General features: G+C 44.0%; 1 pseudogene; it reads left to right on the top strand.

The window, feature by feature from the left end:
- Nucleotides 1-18,029: 18,029 nt before the first annotated feature.
- On the top strand, nt 18,030-18,989 carry LOC148540753 (uncharacterized; annotated as a pseudogene).
- The last annotated feature ends 211 nt before the right edge of the window (nt 18,990-19,200 follow it).

Raw genomic sequence — 19,200 nt, 5'->3', positions numbered from 1 at the left:
TGTTGCCTGAGGTGGTGTCACAAAAACCTTTTGTGTTGGTTATAGGTGTGAGCTGTGAAACCACAGTACACAGGCATTGTTAAGGTATTCATTTCAGTATCGGAATAAGTAAGTTGTAGGAAGTTCATTAGCAATACATGAGACCTGAGAACTTGGTATGCTAAAAACAACAAAATAGTGTACAAATATTGGATTTCAGCAGGAGTGAGCTGTGAGAAGAATAAATGTACTCAATGCAGAGATCATGCTATAGAATGCTGACACAATAGAGATTCATCAACAATTATTATGTCTAATCTTCAACATAAAAGATCTACTGAACATAGAAGTGGGCCATTAAGATTTACAATATTCCAACAGTTGAACCTTTTATGGTTTAACTCTACAGCCATGGCCAAAAGTTTTGAGGATGACACAAGTATTGGTTTTCACAAAGTTTGCTGCTTCAGTGTTTTTAGACCTTTCTGTCAGATGTTACTATGGTATACTGAAGTAAAATTACAAGCATTTCATAAGTGTCAAAGGCTTTTATTGACAACTACATTAAGTTTATGCAAAGAGTCAATATTTGCAGTGTTGACCCTTCTTTTTCAAGACCACTGCAATTCGCCCTGGCATGCTGTCAATCAACTTCTGGGCGTCATACTGACTGATGGCCGCCCATTCTTGCCTAATCAATGTTTGGAGTTTGTCAGAATTTGTGGGTTTTTGTTTGTCCACCCACCTCTTGAGGATTGATCACAAGTTCTCAATGGGATTAAGGTCTGAGGAGTTTCCTGGCCATGGACCCAAAATTTCAATGTGTTGTTCCCCGAGCCACTTAGCTATCACTTTTGCCTTATGACAAGGTGCTCCATCATGATGGAAAAGGCATTGTTCATCACCAAGCTGTTCTTGGATGGTTGTGAGAAGTTGCTATTGGAGGATGTTTTGGTACCATGGCTGTGTTCTTAGGCAAAATTGTGAGTGTGCCCACTCCCTTGGCTGAGAAGTAACCCCACACATGAATGGTCTCAGGATGCTTTACTACTGGCACGGCACAGGACTGATGGTAGCGCTCACCTTTCCTTCTCCGGACAAGTGTTTTTTCTATATGCCCCAAACAATCTGAAAGGGGATTCATCAGAGAAAATAACTTTACCCCAGACCTCAGCAGTCCAATTCCTCTACCTTTTGCAGAATACCAGTCTGTTCCTGATGATTTACCTGGAGAGAAGTGGCTTATTTGCTGCCTTTCTTTACACCAGACCATCCTCCAAAAGTCTTCACCTCACTGTGCGTGCAGATGCATCACACCTGCCTGCTGCCATATCCTGAGCAAGCTCTGCACTGGTGGTGCCCCAATCCTACAGCTGAATCAACTTTAGGAGATGGTCCTGTCGCTTGCTGGACGTTCTTGGGCACCCTGAAGCCTTCTTCACAGTTATTGATCCTCTCTCCTTGAAGTTCTTGATGATACGATAAATGGTTGATTTAGGTGCAATCTTACTAGCAGCAATATCTTTGCCTGTGAAGCCCTTTTTGTGCAAAGCAATGATGACTGCACGGTAACCATGGTTAACAGAGGAAGAAAAATTATTTCAAGCTCCACCCTACTGTTAAATCATCCAGTCTGTTATTCTAACTCACTCAGTATGACAGAGTGATCTCCAGCCTTGTGCTTGTCAACACTCTCACCTGTGTTAAGAGAATCACTGACATGATGTCAGTTGGTCCTTTGTGGCAGGGCTGAAATGCAGTGGAAATGTTGTTTTTGGGACTAAGGACCTGATTCAGACCCGCTGGCTAGGATGCGTTTGCTCGTAGCTGCCCGATTTACTCATTCTGTGCATGCGTATGCATTGCAATGCGCGTGCAAAAACCAGTGCGAGAGATCAGGAAACGTTCGCTCATTGTGCATAGACTGCCCAGCAGACTGAGTGACAGGAGAGACCATTTGTGGGTGGTGACAGGGGGTGGCTGCTAGAAACAGGGGAGTGGACATGCGAACGCAGGCGTGCCTGAGCGTCTCAACTCCATTTCAGAGGTGTGCATAATTAACAGGCAGTGTCATAGTACGTCACCTGGTTGTATTTCACACTGAAGTGATCGCAGTGCTTGCGGCAGCGTATAGTCAACCTCAAGCACTGCGATTGCATCCGATGGCACCCGATGTACCGAAGGTTGCATACACTTCCTGGAGATGACGTGCACAAGTAGGCATCTTAAGACAGGCTGGTGGGCGTCTGCATACACAAAGTAATCGCACGCCAAGACATAGTGGATGTACTTGTGCCTTGCCGTGCGATCGCCTGCCATGCTGTCACTTAGCCGAATTTGCATACGCTGGGTGCGAGTGTACACATCTAGCGAGTGGGTCTGAAGGAGCTCCTAAGTTCATTGTCATGGCAAAGAGGGACTTTGCAATTAATTGCAGTTCATCTGATCACTCTTCATGACATTCTAGAGTATATGCAAATTGCCATCATAAACACTGAAGCAGCAGACTTTGAAAACCAAATCACAGATGGGTAGTGGATGCTAACCCGTATTTTGGGATTGGCGAAACCTATTACTGAGGCACGGAGTCTAACGTGCTGGCGGTATTCACCAGGGACATCAGCAAGGAGGTTTGGACTTAGCTGCGTCTGACACGCAGGTCGCTGCCCTCAAACTAGGTTCCCTAATACAGGTGCTGGTGTGCTCTGGATGGAGCGGAGTAAGATGAAGACATACAGCGTACAAGCCGGGCCAAACCCAAACAGACAAGACGGTACCAGGGAGCAGACGTACAGTATGCAGGTCACGGAGGATAGCCAAAGGTCAAACCAGAATACGAAGCATAGTACCAGGGAGCAGACAAAGTCAGATCACAAACAAAGCCAAGGTGCTGTAGAATCACAATCAGAAATGTTGGAGTAAGGTTTGGGAGCCTATACTCTGACAAAGAAGAAGTGGCCAGGATTCTCCTTATTAGGGCTACAGGGCTCCTTATTAGAGCTATAGGGCTACTTCATATTTGCCACCCACAGTGACGTCACTATTGGTGCCCCTGTGCCTTTAAGAAAGTTCCTGAGAGGTGCTCGCAGCCCTATGGGAACCGCGGCCACGAGGAGGAGCTGCAGCGAGCAGCACAGCAGGAGCCAGGGACTTCATCAACAGGCGCCGGGGACTCCCCGCCCGCTGCCCGAATGCTTACCAGCACCGCCGGGCCTGGTAAGAGAGCACTGGGATCCAGCACGCTGTGACAGTTGGGTTCATAGAATGCTCGACATTGATCTTTTCAACTCCTTTTAAAAAACTCTGCCGACAGAAATTACCCTATGAAATTAAACTTTTCTAAAGTAGACTGTGCATGTGGTAGAGTCATTTTTCAAGCCTCAAGACCCATATTAACACCTTGAAAGGACAAAACATCCCATAAATCATGTGCAGGTACTTTAGCAGAATTGGGATGTTCCGAGGGACGGGTTTCGAAGTAGGCACTCTTTGATAAAGCTTCTGTATAGAAGCAAAACCAGTCAGAGATTAGGATTTGCTTGCCATTTCTTTTCTCCTGCATCTCCAGGATTGTGCTGGCAATTATATCCTGTCCATTCAGCGCCAACATGGGACAGGGTGACCAGTATTTGGATTTTCCAGCGCACATGCAAATTAACCTGGATTCCAGAAAAGTGGCAAACAGGATTACTTATTTAATGGATGCAAGAACTTCAGTATACGGGCATCTAAGCAATGCAGGAATTGACTGGTAACATTGCACAACAATGAAAATGTTTCTGATGTGAAAATAGTTACTTCTAATTGATTTCAGCATGCAAAGAATGAATATGACATTTAAAACTCTCAGTTAGCTCTGAGTTCCGAGATATAGCCCATTTATGACGATGCAGGGGTATTCCTAGTGAAGTGGGCAGAATCTAGAGAATCTTCCCAGCAATCTGCGTTCCGCACAGAGGGGGCGGGGCCTAATGACCCAATTAAATTAATCCATTATTTGTCCCCTCCCCTATTCAAATATATGCGATTCACAGGATTACCCACACAAGATAACTGTGGTGTACTGAGTGACAAGCATAGTGAGGGATTCCACCAAGACATTTCAGCAATGGAGCAAAGATATCAGGGTAGGTGAATCACTACTGTTGGACAGTGACCAGAGATGCCCCAGAAGAGGAGTACAAGCGACAAGCAAAGAGAAAGCACCCTCATGAATAGGCCACTATATTAGATAGTACTTTCGTATGCTGTATGTTTGTTTCGTATGCTGTATGTTTGTTACGTTTTGTGTTCTTATTTGTGATTGTTTGTATTAATACAACTGTTATTTATTTTCTATCAAGAAAATATCAGATTATTTAAAAATAGCTTTTCACTATATAACTATATTACTAATGTACATACAGTACAGTGCAAGTAGTGTAGCTCCAAAAATAGAGCTAGTAAAAACATTCTGAAATCATTTTAGTTTTTCTTTACCTCAAATTAGTAATGTATGACTATTTAGGAAGGAAACAAATAAAAAGTATTAATTTGTTGTACAGTGTAATTAGTCTCATTAGAATACTGGATTCCTACTACTGAGTGACACATACATTGCTTTAACACACCTCTGCAGCCAGTATACCGGATTAGTTAGTGGAGATATATACAGTATATTTACATTTATTCGACACAAGCCAGGAATCGACTATGCACATTGAATGATCCATAAACATCATTGCGTTTTATATTATTATCGATTTATATGCAATATATTATTGCTTTTTATGATGTTAGTCATCAATTAAATACTCATCAATTTTATAAGGGTTGGGTACAGATAATCTGACAGAAGGTGCATACACACATAACGATTTTGTAACCACCGAATATCTGTCAGATAATCTGTCAGATTTTCCCTTGAAAAGTGAACGATTTTTTGAAGTGTAATGAACGATTTTTACAACGATGAACGAAAAATGTTCCTTCCCGTAATGAAAATCGTTATGTTGGAGAGTCCGAAATGAACTACAAACGGGAGCGCGCTTCAACAATTTTCGTTCAAAGTTATAACGATTTTTTGAACGATTGAACGATAACGACGTCTTTATAGTCAAATCGTTCAAAAAATCGTTACGTTTGTACGCACCTAGATAATCTGACAGATAATCGTTGGTTACAAAATCGTTACGTGTGTATGCACATTTAACCTTCAATATTAAGAATACCTTGGATACAAAATGAACATATTATGACTTTCTAATGAATTAACTTTCTAGTAATTTATTTATTTATATATATATATATATATATATATATATATAAATATATATGCTTTGTGATTTATACCCCTTTTACACCGGAGCTAAAACCCGGGTTTTTGAAGGGTTAACCCGGGCAGCTCCCTGGTGTAAAAGGGCAGAGGGTTGGATCGCCGGGTCGAGTGACCCGGCAATCCAACCCAGGTAACTAGCAGGGTTTAACACGGGCGTAGCCCGTGAAACCCTGCTATGGGAACAGCGCACTCCGGGTCACGATGACCTGGAGTGCGCTGCTAGCCGGCCGATTGGTCCGGCTTCAGTGGCGCTTGGAGATGACGTCATCTCCAAGCGTCCACTTTCACTCAGCAATAGCCGGGTCTATGCAGACCCGACTGCGGTGTGAGCGGCGCTGACTCGGGAATATCCCGAGTCAGCGCCGGCAAAATTCCGGGTCTGATCCGGATAGGAACTTTGTTCCAACCCCGGGTCAGACCCGGAATTTAGGTGGAAAAGGGGTATAATAGAAGTTTCTTTAACGATGCCATTTGCCATTTAGATCTATTAATCTTTGTTAATGTTTTATGTGAATTTTTCATTGATTGATTTATTTTTCATATTAACAGCTGAATATAGCTATTGAGCATTTAAATCATCTGCCATTACTGATTACTAATAATTGATAGGCTAATATCATTTGATAATGCCAGTTTAAATATCTGACTTGGTCAAGATGTACCACACCTTCTGATGAAACTGTTGGATATACATAACGGAGAAATGCATTAAGATCTGTTTTGGACATTAATACCGGCTGCTGGACATTTAACTTGTGATTGGTGAGATACCTTGGACGCTGAACTGTGCATGTCTGCTCACAGCATAAGCTGAGTCTCCCTCCACATTACATTAGGCCGTGGATGTGTTTCTTCCAGGATCGCTGCTACATTGTATTCAGCCGGGGAGTGTAATACACAGAGGCCATTCTCCCACCGCAGTTTTTTTGTGATAAACATTGCTGGGCATCAACATTGGTGGTGAGATTAAGGTCTTGGAGAGTGAGCACGCGATATATTTGGCACTTTTGTCACAATATAATAATAATTGGAACATCTCACTATCTAAGTGTCAACCCTATGCTGGAAACTTGACACGTTTCATGTTATATTAAACAAAATTTGTTTTATTCTATATGCGCTCCCTTGTTCTGTATTTTACTATATTAATTATGTGGTCTATAAGCACCTGATATTTTTGGGGAGATTGGTTCAACTCACAGCAGAAAACATGTACATTTCCGCCAGCCATTTTTTATAAGACCAATAGCTTCCTTTGCCCTTTTCGTTTAACAGCTTCCAGGTTTGCCTTTAATTTGATAGTAGAGGCATATACTGTACATCAATATATTTGTCCTTGCTTATGCGGTCACGTAAATGGGGACAGAGAGCCCACAAGATAGCAGTATTGTTGTAATGTATAACACTACCTTTAGGCACAATTGCAGATCCTGAACTGCTCATGCTGGCAGACTGTGATCTCCGCCCGCTACGCCCACATCTACGATGCTTGCGATTGTGTTTTTTCACTGCTGGGTATGCCGATTCAGTCAAATCAGTGCTAGAAAGGGAAATCGACAAATTATTGACAGGACTGTCACTGGCCATCAACTGCTCCAACTCACTGGAGGGACTAAGGAGACAGTCATCCTTGTCAACCACCTCGACTGTAGCTGTAAGTAAGGCCATTCCAAAGCAACCTGCAGAGGACAAAACAAAAGGAACAATCATTCCCAAACCACAGATTGCACAACATTGGAAAATTGCAATGAAGAAGCGCTGCAATGCGCTTGAAGTTGCGCCATGAATGCCAAACCAGCTGGTTCAGCAGGAGCAATTGCCTGCTCTGACACTAATACCCCTTTTACACCGGAGCTAAAACCCGGGTTTTTGAAGGGTTAACCCGGGGGTCGAGTGACCCGGCAATCCAACACAGGTAAATAGCAGGGTTTAACACGGGAGTAACCCGTGAAACCCTGCTGTGAGAACAGCGCACTCCGGGTCACGATGACCTGGAGTGCACTGCTAGCCGGCCGATTGGTCCGGCTTCAGTGGCGCTTGGAGATAACGTTATCTCCAAGCATCCACTTTCACTCCGGAAAAGCCGGGTCTATGCAGAACCAACTCGCTGACTCGGGAATATCTCGAGTCGGCGCCGGAAAAATTCCGGGTCTGATCCGGATAAGAACTCTGGACCTCATTCAGAGGCGGTCGGAGGATGCAAGCGGTCGCTCAGAAACTGGGCGGCCGCTTGCATCCTGACCGCCCGCCTCTGTTTCGGTCGTTAGGCTGTGGGTTTACACCCACAGCTCTAACGACCGCTCGGGTGATGGTCGCGATGGTCAGAGACCATCGCGACCATCGGGGCTTACGACGAGACCCTAGTGTAGGGTCTCACTTGTCGCAAGCCCCGGAGAGCTTCTGGCTCTTTCAGAGCCGGAAGCTCTCCACTGACATGATGTCAGTGGGGCCTCCCCCAAATGGTAGGCGTTCCCATGGGAACACCTCCGTTTGGGATGTCACCCCCCCTGGCCCGGCTTCCAAACGGGGTGAGCTGTCAATCAACATCGACAGCTTGCACCCTTTCGAAAGAGACCCGCTACGACCAGCGCTGTCGGTCGTAGCGGGTCTCACGCATGTGCACGAGGGAGCCGGCTCCCTCGTGCGCATGTGCACTGGCCAAACATCGACCGTACGGCCGCCTCTGAATAAGGTCCTCTGTTGCAACTCTGGGTCAGACCCGGAATTTAGGTGGAAAAGGGGTATAAGGTTGCTAATGCACCCCCAATGCGACTAACACATAAGTTGCAGCCAACAGATTTGTATGCATCGCCGATTGAATCGCTGTGATTATGGCATAATACTGATATTAGGTGTTCATGTGGATTATTTTCATATTGCGTCTGGGGAAGTTATCTGGAAACAGGTAATGCGTGGATTCCGGACTATAGACAGACAGTAATTAGTTAGACAATGTCTAGATAGACACCAGATTTTAGACAGTTAATAGTTAGACAAGGATAAAAGTTCGACACAGACAAAAGTCAGACACACTAAAGTTAGACATGTAAAAAGTTTGACAGGTACAAAAGATCGACAGGGTCAAAAGTTCAACATGAAAAAGATCGACACAAAAATGGTTGACACTTTTTTTTTTTTCTTTAAGATTAGGGATAGGTTTAGGGTTAGGGTTAGGCACTTACCCAGACGGTTAGGGTTAGCCACCAGGAGGGAGGGTTAGGGTTAGGCACCAAGGGGAGGGTTAGGGTGAAGATTAGGGCTAAAAAAAAAAAAAATTGACGACCATTTTTGTGTCGATCTTTTTCATGTCGAACTTTTGACCCTGTCGATCTTTTGTACCTGTCGAACTTTTTACATGTCTAACTTTAGTGTGTCTGACTTTTGTTTGTGTCTAACTTTTTTCCCTGTCTAACTATTGACTGTCTAACATCTGGTGTCTATCTAGACATTGTCTAACTACTAACTGTATATCTCTTATACTACACCCAAATGCGTTAGTCTACTTATACTGAATATATTACTCCTATCACTGGAAACAATTCCTTACAACTCTGCAGACCAGAGAACCCCAAGTCCGCTACGGCTGATTCCTACAAGACCTGGGATATTTGCACCAGCAATGGACTGCACAGGATGCAGGTTATTCCATACCTCGCTGTGATTATGGCCCTGATTCAGAGCCGTTCGCTATTTGCGGTCGTTCGTTCAAAAACAAGGGGTGGCTATTCAAATGATCCGTTCGCAAATTGCAGTCTGTTCACGCCTCTAAGTCTGAACGAGCGAGCAAAACATACGCTCGTTTATTTGTTAAAAACGCCCCCTGGCCGTTCGCACCATACGTCATGTCCGCTATTTATTAGATTAATCGAGTACATCGACCAGCGTATAAACTGCTCGCTATTCTTGTGGTTGGTGTTTGCTACCACAAATTTGCGAGCAGTTCTGGCTATAAAATAACCCAGTGACGTGGTCAATGACGCTGCTGTATTAATTATGCACACCCATAATACGCCCGTTTTGACCTTTAAGCACGCCTGCGTTCAGATCTCCACTCCCCATTTTCAAGCACCTTCCCCTGTTACCACCCACATACGCCTCATTCTGTCACTCAAAATAGCAGGCACTCGCTATATAGCGTACAAACGATTTTTGTCCGCACTGACTGGTTCGCGCATGCATACTAAAAACCGTACGCATGCGCAGATGTGCAAACATCGCTCGGAACGAGCGTACTGCCGCTAACGAGCGGCTCTGAATGAGGGCCTATATCTCATTCCTTCAATGGACTTATTGGTACTGGTAATTATATCTGTGTGTCATCTATGACTGTAAAGTGACATTTTTTATTACCCGTGAAAGAGCACCAAATATTTACAGCAACTTTCTGGTGGACTAATTCATTCCACACATATGTGGTATACCATCCCTTTACCATTTTAAATGCATGCAAAGACTTATTTTAAATGTATTAATATTTAAAAAATGTATAGCATTAAATTCTAAACTTTCAGTATTCACACAAGGCGTGCATTGCTGAACGCAGATTCCCGAGTCTGTGAGTGTGTAGAATGGGTCCTGCTAAGACGCACACAAGCCCTTGAAGGCCTCTGTCTGATTAAAAGCCTCTGCCTGCCAAGGGGCAGTGCGGAAGCGGAGTCGGGCGGCGTTCCTGTTTTCCGGGAGTGCCCAGCCCAGGGACTGCATGGACGTACGCAGATTGCTGGACTCGCAAGCCGGCCAGCCTGGGTAAGCTGAGGCTTACCCAGCTGCCTGACCGCCAGGTGCCGTCCACCATCACGACCATCGACCACCGATGGTCACGATGGTGATCCCAGCCTGCGACCTCAGTCACAGTGCTGGGATCGCAAATTCAGCAGGGGGTGTCATATACCTCCTGCCGCATTTGCATTATTGCAAGGATCACAATTGCAAAGTTGCCTGTGTGCACTACACACTACAGTATATGCCTCTGTGCAGCTTTACAATTGCAGTCCTTGCTGAATAAAGCCCACAGTTCTCTATCCACATTTTTATTTATGATATTTTCGTACATGATCTAATACACACTTTTGTGCTGTTATCTTTTTTGTTATGTTGGCATAATACTGGTGCCAGCCGGTGGAAGAATGGAGGGAGGCCAAATTAACATAAATGTAATAAATATTATTGTCTCCGTTATTCAATTTGAAAATAATAGTAGACCCTTAATATTTATTAAATATTATATATTCTTAATAGATTGATTTTCTTATTTGTCCCCAATGATAAAAAAATAATTATAATTGTGATCTCAGGGCCTGATTCATTACGCACGCAGTGTCACTGCAAAGGTATGCTTATCTCTGTGATCACAATGCAGTCTTAGCACAACATAAGGTCTCTTACTAACATCCGTAATACTTAGCAAGTCTGCGAAAGCATCGGTAACATCGAGTAACATCGCAGCCTCACGCACGCTTGCACAAGCTCTGAGCTTACTCAGAAATGACTAAGCTGATCTCACGCTGTTGCAGCTCGAGCTGTGTATGGCATCGCACATAATTTCTGCACGTCCCTGCAGCGGTGTTCAAATGCACTGGCACGCCTGCGTTTCACCAACACCCCTACCCCCCAACACCACCCACATATGTTGTTCCAGTCAATCACTCTGTGATGGCTCTGCTTAGTCACTGTGATCGCAGTCCCGATCGCAGTGGCTGGTTCATGCACGTGCACTGCGATGCATACCCAATTGGCTGATAGCGTATGTAATTGCAGTTGTGATCACTAGTGAATCAAGCGCTTAATATTTGTATAAAATGGCTCCTTTTTTGGTTCTGGCTGTACAAGCTCAAACCACAGTACATGCAGTTTTAGCAAACTCGCTAGTAAGAGGCAACTTTTTTTTTTGTGGAACCACATCTTAGAAAATCCAAGAATTTCTATTCAGAGCATTTTTTCTAAAAAGAATTTAGCATGGCGATGTTACATCGCTGAGAGAAAAGAGGAGCAGCTAACACAGGGAAGTTTGTAGAAAAACAGAAGATGAAAAGAAGATAAAAGAAACAGAGAATAGAAAGTAATATGGAATTCAACATGGGGGGTGTAGAAAACAGCAAGAATAATACATTTAGGGGAGCTGATGACAAAAAATACTAAGCAAAATAATTAAATACCGGATGGGGGAAAAGGGCAATAAATTTTCCGTATTTCTGAATATTTGGATATGGGAGACTCAACCTGTATTCTAAATATATTCTAATTCTAAAGTTTGTTTAAGGCTAGGTGCAATCATCACGATTCCTTCATCCCCGGAACAAATGTTATAGTGCATACACACTATGCAATCCTTTAAATGACTGAACAATATATCTTGCAACGTTTGGTCATCCGATCGTTTTGATGTAACGTTAACATATCACCTGGTCGTCTGGTTGGATGTACAAACTATACAATTTCCACAAAATCGCTAAAGATATCTTCTCATCTGCCATGTATGTACAGCAGATCAGAATATGTCAGAAGTGACGCACAGGAGCAGGCAATAGTGCGTACATATTAGACGATGTGGACGATTTCCCATTCCAATTGTAATTAGAGTTAAAATATAATTCAGAGTTACACTGGAGTTAAACAGGAGTTAAACAGAAGGGAATCATTCAACCTGATATCTATGCTGCTATGGGACTACTTTGAATGAATTGCTGTGTCTTTGGCCTCTCTCCTACAAGCACCTGCTCTCTCCATATCCTGGACATTTCTAACTTAGGGCCTTATTCAGAGATCTACGTTCATCTGAGGATGAACTCATATCTTCGATATTGAAGGGTCTGTGCCTGCGGCAGGACCCGTACTGCGCATGTGCAAAACAGGTCCTGCCAGGGACGTGCGGTGAGGTAAATGGATGGGATAGCATCAGAGCCAGATTGAGACACATATATGAACTGCCCCAGATCCCTCTACAGATCCCTCTACAGATTTCCCATAGCACAGATCCCCCTCACACATATCTCCCACCACTGTCGGAGTGGGGCATGAAGGGCCCACCAGGGGATTGCAATAGTAGGGGCCCACTGAAGGGAGTAACCTCCTGCCAAGTGGGTGTACCCAGTGAACAGAAAGACGTGGCAATAATATGTGCAAATAGATGAAGGAGGAATTAACTAGCAATAGACCTCCTAAAAGCCAGATAAAGGTTTGTCCTGATAAATAAATAAACCGCGCAGAATGACATTAATAAAAAATAATGTTTTATAGATATGTCAATCCAGCTTTTAACATATGAGATATAAACTGAACTATTGAAAAGAATCTAACTACTGAGACTTAGGGGTCTATTTACCAAGATGTGTTAGGAGATAAACTGAACAGTAATAAAGTACCAGCCAATCAGCTCCTAACTGTCTTGTCACAGGCTGTGTTTGAAAAATGGCAGTTGGGAGCTGATTAGCTGGTACCTTTTCAGTTTATCTCCTAACACAGCTTAGTAGATAGACCCCTAAGGGGTGTTGCCCATAGACAGGGCTGCCATCAGAAATTAAGGGGCCCGGGACTGACTAAATAGACGGGCCCCACCCCTGCGTTATTCCTACACAAACAAATTAAAAATAAAATCTCTCTAGCCCTGCAGTGTTTCCCTAACCCCAGCCAGTCACCTTCTGTCTCTCCTGTCCTGCTTAGCCTCTCGTCTCCACTCTCCAGTCAGCCCCCGCATCCACATGGTATTTCCTTACCTCCTTAGTCGGTTCTAGGCCTGGGTGCTCCGTCCTCAATGTGCCGCGGTTCCCCTCTCTTTCAGCGCCTTGACGTCATGACGTCAGGTGCGCCAGCTCACAAAAAATAACAAAAACTTTACTGCACACCTGCGGAGTTCGGAGACGGTGCGGCGGTAGGAGGCAGAGTGGCCGGTCCCCTTGTTACTCACTTTTATTATGCGGTGCAGGGTAGTAGCGGGCATTGCGTCTGTAGGATCAGGGCCCTTTGTCACTTTTAATTCAAGGGGGTGGTAGCAGGCGCCGGTAGGAGTGGGAGGGCCCCCCCGGGAGGGCCCCCCCTCTCACTTTATTGAACGGCGCAGGGCGGTAGGAGCAGGCAACGGATGGTAGGAGCGGGCGGGCCCCTGCGCTCTGTCTGTGGGTCTGGGCCCGGGACGGCAGTCCCCCCCTGATGGCGGCCCATCAGACACCTCCACATTCATTTACACAGATTAGAAAAAACATGATGATTAAACACACACACACACACCCTGCCAGCACTCAGAAAACCCACACACACACTCACCCTGAGAGACAGACTGGCACCTGGAGGAAAAGAGATGTGTAACACAGGAAATGGACATATATACAGTATATATCTGTGTAGTAAAGTTTAGGTTATAATAATTTGTATATAGAGATGTAATATATGTTTGTGATTGTATCACACAGTTGTGAGGGGCAGTCTAATTGTATTGCAGATGAGAGATGGTTATATTGATCACTCTCTGTATAAAGGAAATGTATAGGGGGATTGTGAACACGAGTGGAGGCAATTCTCCTGTATAAATGCCAATGACACCACACAGACACATAGGCAGTCATGGTGGGGCTAGGCACAGTGGTCCGGAGTGGAGGCTCGCACAGCTGAGCGGGAAAAGCGAGCGTGGCTTGCGGTGGTGAGGAGGCTGTAAAAAGGGAAGTGCTAGCGTGAGCGGGCAGATTGGAGTTCCCCTTTGTGAGCCCTCTGATCGATGTCCGCAGCGCTGCGCTGAGGTAAACCTGAGCAGGAGCGGCAGCTGTGGGGCAGAGTCAGGGCAGCTAGTGAGGGCTAATTAATGCAGGAAAACCTCGGTGAGAAGGGTACCTGTGTTGAAGTGGATCAGCTGTGCGAGTTCCCGGCAAGAGTCTGAGAGGCTGTCCGGGGGAGAGTGACGGTGCTTGGTGAACGGACAGAATTTTCGGTCAGCTGAGGAGGACTGGCTGCTGTGACACACCCAGGAGGCTGAGTAGACCAGCTGGGAAGGAGGTGGGCTGAGTAGCAGTGTCATTGAACTGCAATCAGTGGAGTCCCAGTCTACAAGAGGTTGTGAGCCAATAGAAGCGCTGTGTCCATGATATCATAATAAGAATTATATACTGTGCTCAGCTCTAATTCATACTAGGTGTTGAAAAATAATCCAACATGTCACTGGCATAAATATTGAATAGATGGACTGTATAGGTGAATAAAGGAAAAAAACTCTTTACTGGTATATAACAACTAAATATCACAAAGGATAAATGCAAAAATGTCAGAAATTGATAATCACAATTAACCCCTCACCTGCCGATCAGGTCCGTACTGCCTTCCTCAAGAAGCTCACCCCGGGCAACCAACCATTAGCACTACATCTGGGATTATCAGGTACCAGCGGGGACGCTGCTGGTGACCTCAATTACTTCACTCTGCAATTATCTTATTCTACATTCTCCATTGACTAACAGCATCCCCTACATTTGACTGGGACCTACCAGTCACGCCACTACTGGACATTGAACCACTGAATCAATCAGCAGTAGTTTGATACTGATCTCTCCTTGATTTTTATACTCAGCTTATATCCTGTTGTATGTCAATACATGTTGTGATTATCAATTTCTGACATATTTGCATTTATCCTTTGTGATATTTAGTTGTTATATACCAGTAAAGAGTTTTTTCCTTTATTCACCTATACAGTCCATCTATTCAATATTTATGCCAGTGACATGTTGGATTATTTTTCAACACCTAGTATAAATTAGAGCTGAGCTCAGTATATAATTCTTATTATTTATCCGTGCCATAGCAGGGTCAGCTGTTATTCTCTATACCGCAGCTCACAACCACTCAACCCATTCTCAGTGCGCAGGTATCCCTCCCTTTCGTCCCTGATATCATAACTGGCACTGTCACACTCACCTCCTAGTATTATGCTCTAACAGAGAGGCATATTTGCAAATTGCAAGGGGAACTATTAACTCCATACTAACAGGGCTAGGACATACTAGCTAGGATAAGCACTTTTAACTCCGCACTACTGAGAGTGACAAAGAAGAAGGACCAGTCTACCGTAGTGCATATTATAGCAAAGCAATAAAATCACCAGCATTGAGGTGTCCTGAATCCTCAGGTAATAGACATTTGAAATAACGCCCATCTTGGGAACCAAGCCAGAAAGTGCCCCCATATTTGAATATTAATCCTGTGTGCCTTTCAGATTTCCCTTTTGGGTTTAATTAGTGAGTAGAGACAAGGCTCATATACTGAGTGAGAAATTTCAGATCAGCTAGTATACGGGAGGACTGCCTTCATTTAAGTGGTTACTGACAAACTCTTAATTTAAAAGTGCTGCAGGTATTCCTCTACAGTAAAGGAGAATGTCAATCTGTTAAGGTGCGTACACACTGGGCGATAAAGTGGACGAATGAACGATAACGATATCGTTATCGTTCAGTCGTCCACTTTATCGTCCATTTTTAACCCCAAAAAGATGAACGATGACGACGACGCACGTTCCCGCGGGTCGTTCGTCATCATCGTTCATCGGGCTGACATGCAGGCCAACCTGACGATCTCGTCAGGTTGCTGCATGTCAGAGAATGGGGGAGAGAGCCCGGCGCTGAACGATATCGTTAATGATATCGTTCAGCGGCTGTGCTCAATGTCATGAATGACATTGAGCACAGCCTGCCGGGGTCAACACTACACGATATCGCTCAGGGAGCATATCGTGTAGTGTGTGTACCCACCATTAGTCTATCAACTGCGGGTGATCTTCACATATTCCGGGATTAATAGTACATCAGGTGCAGGAACTCTAAGCATTCATCAAGGTTGCAAACCCAGTAAGTGTGGCCAGTTTTAAAGCTTTCAGCTGTACTTACCCAGGGAACGAAGAAGACTTTCTTGTGCAGTATACTGTCCAAGATTATAACCCATTTAGTCGGGAAAAAAAAAAAAAGAGGACTTTGATTTCCAAGCAACACACGTTAGTGGAGTATTCACATATCACCGACAGTTCATTGGCAAAGACTCTTAACCCAGGGAAACTGTTTGAACATTATCATACTGTGATATTAGATAAGATACTCACAGTAAAGGAGTACATCTTCTATTGAAAGTATTTGGGTATGGAACAGTAGATTGCATTGTGTTATAGTAATTCAGCTGCGAGAAAATGTTAATGTGAACACTGTACGATTCTGCCTTTGTATATTATTATATGTGATGATTCTGCCTTTGTATATTATTATATAAGTGTGTGTATATTACTACCATTAAGTATATAAAAAAGAAAGAAGGGGAAAAGTATACCATCTGTGCATCATTACTTACCTGTCATCATTGCAGTATTGCTGTATCCGATACGGGCCCTGGAAAGAAAATCGGGGAGAGTGTAAGTCACTGGTATAAGAAAAAGAGCAAAGAAACTCGTTAACACATATTATTTCAATACATTACATTTGCTAATGAGGGTTTCCCAAGTAGGCCCACACATATCACAAACACTTGGGTGGAGGCACTGACGGGATATAAGGTCATAACAGTTAACAGACGTTGAGGTACCCGGGTGTGGCACCCCCAGAGAAACTGCTTAGCCTGGCAGTCCTTTCTTGTGCACAGTGAGGGTTGCTCAGGATTGACTCTAGGACCCAGGAGCAGCCACCTGTGAGCAGCAGCAGCACTGCTGAGCCCAGGGTAGAAAGTGAAACTAGAGAAGGCAGAGCAGAAGCAGCCATGTGGAGCGTGACAGGTGCCGTGTAGTGTGAGCTGTTGGAGAGAAACAACTACCAGGAGTGTGTGTGCTGCACTGAGTCTTGATTGAGGGCACAGAGAGTGGAGATCAGCAACTTATCGGGGATAACACCCTTCTATGTGAAGACAAGAGAGCTTGAAAGTGCTCAGTTTTACTGATCTTACCACAGCACCAAGGAGAGGAGAGGCTGTGCAGGTCACATGCTACATGCTGAAAGTCACGTGCTGTCACCTGTACAAGTATCCTTTGCATTGTAATACATGCCAGGAGAAGGACTGCACATTCATAGAGACTGATCTTATAGGAAGTGGATTTTCTGCAAAGACTGTAACCATTTCAAGTATCATTTAATACCCAGGTTTTCTTATAATGAGCTCCAACGTGCTGATCAGTGAAGATTAGGGACACTATTCCTGGGCGTACTAATGAGAAACACGGTAGTTTATTGCCAATCTTTTGAGATCGTAGTTTTTATAGAGAAATGTTATTCTGCACTTGATTTTATATGACACTGTGAAGTACATTGTTCATGATCGTAGCTGTTTCCTATAGAGTATGCAAAGTAATTAATTATTGAATTACAGTATAAACAGAGAAGTGAATACATATCTGAAGTTAATTGCCCTACCATATTTGAATTGAATGTATTACTGTACTTTCATATTATATTGCTGAGTGTTGTGATATGAGCCAGATTATTGTTAACCGATTATTTTAGTAAGCAGCTTGGGTTTGAAAGCCAGTTCTCAAATTCACAAAACTGCAGTTATTTCTAATAAATCGGCTCTCCGCAGAGCAGACTGTTGAATGACCCTTTGTCTGGACTGATCTTCCTTACCTCTCTGAAAAGTGGAAAGAATCTGTATGAGAATCCAGTTCACCAGGTAAAACAGTTTAGCTACAGTCACCATTTCATACTACACCTGGGTACTACATTTTGGCGTCACTATAAACAGGATTCAGAATCTAAAGTAAGGAGATTGGGAATCTAAGGAAAAGATGTCAACAGAACAACCTGCAGAGCCATTAAGCAGCGGAGCAGGACCAGCAAACCCGGCAATGGCACAAATTAACCCTATTACACTACCATACTACTTCGGAGCCCCATGGCTCCCAACTTACAGTGGAGATATTCATGGCACAGAAGGAAATACCTTCAGTGAATTAAAAAACAAGATGAACTCAATGTTTCGGCTGTATCCCTTGAGTGACCAACAAGAAGTTGAAATCTTAATAGGCCAACTGAAAGGATTGCCCTTCGAGAAGTTACGTCATGGCCATTGGATGAGAGGCAGAACGTGGGTCAAGTGCTGAAAAGATTAGCAACCATATTTGAGACTCGGACATTATCTGCACTAAAAATTTAATTCTACGCTTGCAAACAGCGACTGGGAGAAACTCTTCGCGATTACGCTCTAAACCTGCAAGAAGCTTTACATGCGATACAAACCTTAGATGCAGAAGAAGTCAGAAATACAAATAAAGCTCTAGTAACCCAGCTTGTTGAAGGGGCCAATGGAGAGGGAACCCAAATCCAGTTGCGGATGCTGAGGATGCAAATCCCGAACCACTCCTTCCTAGACTTCAAGGAGGCAGCAATCAAAGTGATAGGCACTGGTGGAAATCGGGAAATGGACTTTTCTGAATTTGCCAGGGTTTCACGAACGTCCATGCCTAAGTGGAGCAAATAACTCAACCCCCGAGCAAACGCTGAAGGGGAAAGACAACGTGTTGCAGGGTGTGCAGGCATCGACCACAGATCCTCTACAGGCTCTTAGAAGGCAAATAGAAGATTTGACAGTAGGGATGGCAGAGATGCAAAGAGAGATTCGCAACTTATTGTTACCTGGGATGCTTGACTCTACTGAACCAAAGTGGAGAACAGAGAGGAGGAGAGCAAACGATCACTTTGATTCACAAGGACGACCCATATGTCGACTGATGTTACATCAGCCATAGCGAGAAGAGTTTCAGACAAAGTCGTATGGTTCCATGTGCGACGTGGCTATGGATTCATAAAACATCATGACACCAAGAATGATATTTTTGTTCATTATACAGCAATTCAAAAGAGCAACCCAAAAAAATATCATCGCAGCCTAGAAGATGGAGAATTTGTAGAATTTGATGTAATTAATGGACAAAAAGGTGTATAGGCAATAAACATCAC

Source organism: Taudactylus pleione, unplaced genomic scaffold (assembly GCF_031769625.1).
Source record: "Taudactylus pleione unplaced genomic scaffold, aTauple2 ptg000017l, whole genome shotgun sequence".
Taxonomy (NCBI): domain Eukaryota; kingdom Metazoa; phylum Chordata; class Amphibia; order Anura; family Myobatrachidae; genus Taudactylus; species Taudactylus pleione.
The sequence above is the reverse complement of the archived record's forward strand: the minus strand, read 5'-3'. Positions and strand labels throughout refer to the sequence as shown.